Genomic DNA, 6,000 nt, shown 5'->3' on the forward strand with positions numbered 1-6,000 from the left:
ACTTCCTCTTTTCATTAAAACCGGCAGAGATAAGAAATTCCAAATACTTTAGGAGATAACGAATTTTTTGATTTTCATCACAATACATGTGTATTCATACGGCACTCACCATTGTTTCTTGTTTACGAGTATCTATTTTTTTTTTATTGGAGAATTTTGTCACGTGACAGTTCCGTGATTGGCCAGTATTCAAATGAACCAATACGTGATTATTTATTCATTTATTGTAGTGCAAGTAATAAATAAAAAAACAATTATGTGAGTTCCTACTGTTCTTCCTTTGTCCCAGTTAGTTTGGTCAGGTCAGTTACATTATAAATATTTTAAAACTAAACAGCCATTAAAATTAATTCACATTATTTTTAATGTCCACTTAGTTTGAAAGTATTAATGTAACTGACCTGACCTAATCGACCATTTTAATTAATTACGCTTTCACGAACACACTGCAAATGAACAAAAATGGCGATGGTCAAATGATTGCACAGGTATAGTATTGCAAAATTAAAAAATTCTATATCTCCTAAAGTATTTGGAATTTCTTATCTCCGCCGGTTTTAACGAAAAGAGGAAGTGAAAGAGGATAGGATAATAAAAGTAATTTCAGATTGTTAGCATTATTTTTCGCAAATACTGCTACTCTACATATTTACCAATTATTTAGTCTAATAAAACAACAAACATGAAATATAGGTAAGCATTAAAAATTCCTTACGATTGCAATAGTGGTTGAATTCCATTATTACAACACCACATACACTATAGTTCTCTAAAAATTTTTTTTCAAAACCACACAGGTAAACAATGAATGTCAGCAAATGCGTAAATACATAGGCATTGTAATGCAAGCTGTAAACTGTAATTTTTTACAAACCAGGAGGAATTAAGAAACCTTCCTTTCAGGGTTAATTCACGAATGTCTATATAGTATATGGAAAACATATATTTCTATTTATCGTGGGTAAACAATGATCGGCGGCAGCAGTGTAAAAGCACAGGTATTGTAATGTAGGATACTAAATTTTTAATTTTTTCACGAACTAGTAGGGACGGTAAATATGTAGTTGAGAGGTATTTGCGAAAAAAATGTTAAAAATCTGAAAATACTTTTATTATATGCTCTTTAACTTCCTCTTTTCATTAAACTCGGCGGAGATAAGAAATTCTGAATACTTTAGGAGATATTGAATTTTTTATTTCATCACAATACCTGCATTCATGCGGCGTTCACCATTGTTTCTTGTTTACGATTATGAATTTTTTTATTTTTCGTGATTTAGGTGAACGACTACATCATTTTCTACTAATGGCAAATGAATTGTAGCCTCCTCTAACTTAGGTGAGTTATTAACGTTTCAAATTTTAATGTTTTCTTTGTTATTTGAATATTGTTGCGCATGTAATAATTTTAAAAAAATTACGTGAGTTCCTACTGTCCATCCTTTGTCCTGGTTGGTTAGGTCAGGTCAATTACATTATAAATAATTTAAAACTAAAGAATAATTAAAATTAATTCACATTATTTTTAATGTCACCTTAGTTTCAAAGTATTTATAATGTAACTGACCTAACCTAATCGACCATTTTAATTAATTAGGCCTTGCCGAACACACGGCAAAATAACAAAAATGGCGACGGTCGAATGGTTACACATCTTCTATAGCAAAATTAAGAACGGCGATATCTCCTTAAGTATTTGGAATTTCTTATCTCCGCCGGCTTTAATGAAAAGAGGAATTTAAAGAGCATAAATTAAAAGTATTTTCAGATTTTTAACATTTTTTTTCTGCAAATACCGCTCAACTACATATTTACCCGTCCGATAAATACCATAATGTTATGTAGAAAACATGTAACACGTCTTTATAAAATATGTGGTATCATTGATATGTGTCAAATCAATAATGATAAGGTAAAGGAATATTTTTTTCTTTAAATTGAAATGCTTCGGTTTTTTTTCAGTCGGTAGAACTGCTTTAGAATTATTCACAAGTCTTAAGGTTTAAGAGTTATGCTTGAAATGTCTAACAACGATCACCAATAGTTATAGTTATTTTGATGCGACTAAAATCTAGTCAGGTATTTGAGTTTTGTACGTATTTAACTTGATATTCAAATAGTATCACTAGAAATAACGTATACACAAAACTAGCAGTTTTAGAACTTACTGTGACTCTTCTGTAAATTATACACTTCAATATACAATAATCCCTTTTGTGATAACCATTACAATTTCTTGATCAACAATTCGCTTCTTGGGTCTGTAATTAAACATATCCTAAATCAAATGGATCACCTTCTAGTCATTCTCACATACCTATTCTTTTATTTCCCTAACCTTGTTCCATAGAGTACGTTTCCAAAATAAAAACATTTCCAAATCTATGGTCAACACGTAATTATTTAAAGGAAAATTATAATAATAAAAATACCAATTGTGGCTCTATGGTTATAGTCTCACAGACTAATGAAACTACCCCATCAAATAGTAACATACATGAAATACATACTAAAATACAGTTTAAAATCAAAAATAATAGAGCGAACACTGTTCATACTTCTGTGACCATTTTATGGCACAGTATATTGAGATCTATATAATCACTGCAATTATTTACAAAATTATAATTTTAGGGACACTTTCTTGTAAATTATTTCGGGAGGAAATTTATTAATTTTTGGAATATGGGCTTCTTGGAAACATTTGTTTTTTTTTATCAAAAATATTTAAGCAACTAAGTGTTCTGTTGTAATGGTGTGGCCCCACGTTGAGAGACCAAACTGTAGGAGTTTGAACATAGAGAGTTCTCCTAACTCTCTTTACTTGAACTTATTTATAGTTAGAATAGATTTTTGTTTTCGGTTTCAGTAGTAAATATATCTCTACTCCCTCTTTTGCGTCAGGACGAGCTGCTGCTGGTGTAATTACCAAACTGTTATCCCAACTAGCACGCCACTGAAGTTGTGAGAGAGTGTGTGAGATTAGATGTGTAGGGTATCCCTACATAAAGTTACTGTCAGGTCTATATGGTACAATTATTAATTATTCAATAAGATAGAATAAATTAACAAATAATAAGTTTATCCAAAGATTGGAATTATCTGTATAATAGACGTCCAGCTGAAGGCCACCCCAAAGTCCGACCTGCACCCGCCAGTATCCGACCCCTCTAACGGAATGCACCCCTAGCCATGGCCCACCCGAGTCAGGCGAGCCTTCGATGCCAAGGTAGAATCAAGGACCGTGTCTAATTAATTAAACACCTCGAACCCCAGTTCAATAACAATCAAACATAAATTAATAACTCCACCATTAATTAAAACCCCCGCCTAAGGAAAGTGCGACGCAGGAGTGCCCGAGTCACTCACGTGTGAACTTACCTTAATAAGTTTGTGAGTGCCTCCTTTGCAGCCTTCAGCCTTAATTAATTATAGTGTTGTGTTAACATAAATATTACCTCCCTGTTTTTTATGTGTAACTAGCCACTGGAGCAGTCAGCAAGTGACGAACAATCTCTGGTGTAATTATTAAACTTAATTTACGTTAATTTGCTAACCATAGTTATTAAAGAGTATTTGCCAATCATATTCATTATTAATAATTAATGTGTGAATTTAGAGCTGCTCTCAGCTTCTTATTATTAAAATAATTTCCGAATAACGGAAATTTAGCAACTTTGGTGCGAGAATACGCTGAGACCTTCCCTCACGCCACGGGCAAACGCCAGTACAGAGCGACTCGCGGACCGGGGCAGACATGCGTTCCATGGGGAGCCATCATCCTTTGTCCACACTGAACAGTACTTCTGGTAATTATAGTCATACAACCCAAACCTATTATATTTTTTATGTTAACTCCCCGCGTGTCCCCGGTCTTTTTATGGTGTAGGGCCTAACCCAGCCGCTTAATTTCTAAACTCCCTGCAAGAGGCATTACGCGGGGTAGTCCACTTTACGGCACGGGCTGACTCCCGCCACCAATGAACTTTCATTAATTTCGAGTGCAGTCACCGACTACAACCACAAGTAAACTTTGTATCTAATTTAACTGTGGGCCCCGCTTCCCACAAGTGAATCCGGACGCCGCCCAGTTAACAATTTTCGGTATTGGCAGCCTCCAATCAACCTCCCATTAACCTCGACTGGCGTGAGGGCTTAACTAGTGACAGTGCGTCAGGGCATTCATATTGAACTAATTGTAACTTTGTAGGGTAATTCTGTCTGCGACGTGCAATTGTAGTGTAAGAGTAATTTGCCCCCGTGCGCGACGTGCCAACAACCATCTAAATCTCGAGTTCATGTCTATTATTGTTTTCAGAATCCCTACACCAGCTAGGGCCCCCTCCAACCACAAACTCCGCCGACGATCCTAGTGGTCCACGCAGAGACAACGTACCCACACAACCCACATTTGGTTAGCAGCTGAGCTAACCTGGCGCCCTCCCGGACCGTAATTTCAATAAGAGCCAATTTCCCGCTAGAATAAATGCCCGGTCTCGAACATGATAACCAGGACAACTGCATAGTTATAGAGTGAATAATGCAAGTATAATTTTACTAAGGTATTTAAAGTAGACCTTAAAACAAGAGGACAAAACAATTAAAATGAGATTTTAACACATTTGTTGTAAAACTGAATCGTTGTAACTTTGAAATATAATAGGGTAAGAGGATACACAATAAAATTTCTGGAACTAGCAGTATGGAGTCGGGAGCAATCTTCTTGTATTTATCGGACTTCCAGGTGGTAGGTACTCAGCTAAACGGGAAATTATTCTGTTTTGCTGAAAATAATTAGGTACGACGATGAAGATACCATTAGGAACTGGATCGAAGATCGGCCTACCTCTAGGTCCTGAAATGTTTATAGTCAAATTGGATCTCACCAAACGTTGACATCGTACCGCCGGAGGCCATCCGAGCCCGGTCTCAGCATGCCAGTAATGGCTCCTGCTGGTGGAACACACCCCTAGCAAACCTAACCCAGGACAAGCGCGGAGCTGTGACACAAGTACTCCCAGTCTTACAATTTTGCCACAGAACTCCGCCTAGCGCGAACAACCATCAATTAATATTTCAACGCACTCGTAAAACAATCCCATTTAATCAACACATAATTCAAAGAGTGCATCGTAGCAAACGACTGCAAACCCCTCAGGACAAAGTAATTAACGAACGTCCTTAAGTTTCATCACGGCCCAAGGGCTTAAATTAATGGAAAGGTAAAGTGCTGAAGAAACATCCAGAATAAACCACAAACATAAACAGAACCAGTGGTTTCAAACATTTATTTGCGAGTCTTTCCTTTGACTCAATTTTCAAATAATAAAGTTTCAATGTTAGCAATTAAAACTTAAGTCAATGTTAAGAAATGAAATTATCACATGAATAATTAATCACACAGGGGTCATGTACATTCAGTGAGTAAGTTATGAAATATTAAACCAAAAAACGGTAATCTCTTTCTTGACTCGAGGTTTGGCGCGCGGTGGAAATATTCCCCCCCTCGCACGCCAGCCTCCTCCGGCAGTTCTGATCAGCTCGCGGCCCGGGGCGAAAGTTTTCGTTCTGTGGGGAGCCTTCAACTTGCAATTCTCTGATTCTTCACACTAGTAATTATAGTCATGTCTCAAACCTTCTTTAATGTCAACTCCCCACGCGACCTCGGGTCGGTTTTTACGGTGCAGGGATTAACCCTGCCGTTGTAAATTTCTGCCTTAAAGCCATGGGCCACAGGGCCGCCTTAAGGACAGCCATTACCCAGACCTGGCCGGCTTCAGGAGACAGAGCTTTAGTTAACACAGCTGAGCAAACGTCTGCTGGCCTCAACCACCTCCCCTCGGGATTAATTTAATGTGAATTATTCGCACACACGAATTAGGCTTACCTTCTGTTATCTTTAATATACAGAGGTGGCCGACTCCAATTGACTACTAAACCTCCCCTACAACGAACTGCCCTAGGGAGAGATATTCGTAACACAATCAAGAGTATAGGTTC

At 37.1% G+C, this 6,000-nt stretch overlaps 1 long non-coding RNA gene across 1 annotated transcript in view; it reads right to left on the reverse strand.

The window, feature by feature from the left end:
- LOC134536694 (uncharacterized) overlaps positions 1-2,307 on the reverse strand; it is a 35,278-nt gene extending 32,971 nt beyond the window's left edge. Inside the window, exon 1 of the long non-coding RNA XR_010075842.1 lies at positions 2,169-2,307. This is a non-coding gene — a long non-coding RNA (uncharacterized LOC134536694). The remainder of the gene's footprint in view (positions 1-2,168) is intronic.
- Between the last annotated feature and the right edge of the window lie 3,693 nt (positions 2,308-6,000).

The sequence above is a fragment of the Bacillus rossius genome, chromosome 11, assembly GCF_032445375.1.
Source record: "Bacillus rossius redtenbacheri isolate Brsri chromosome 11, Brsri_v3, whole genome shotgun sequence".
Taxonomy (NCBI): Eukaryota; Metazoa; Arthropoda; class Insecta; order Phasmatodea; family Bacillidae; genus Bacillus; species Bacillus rossius.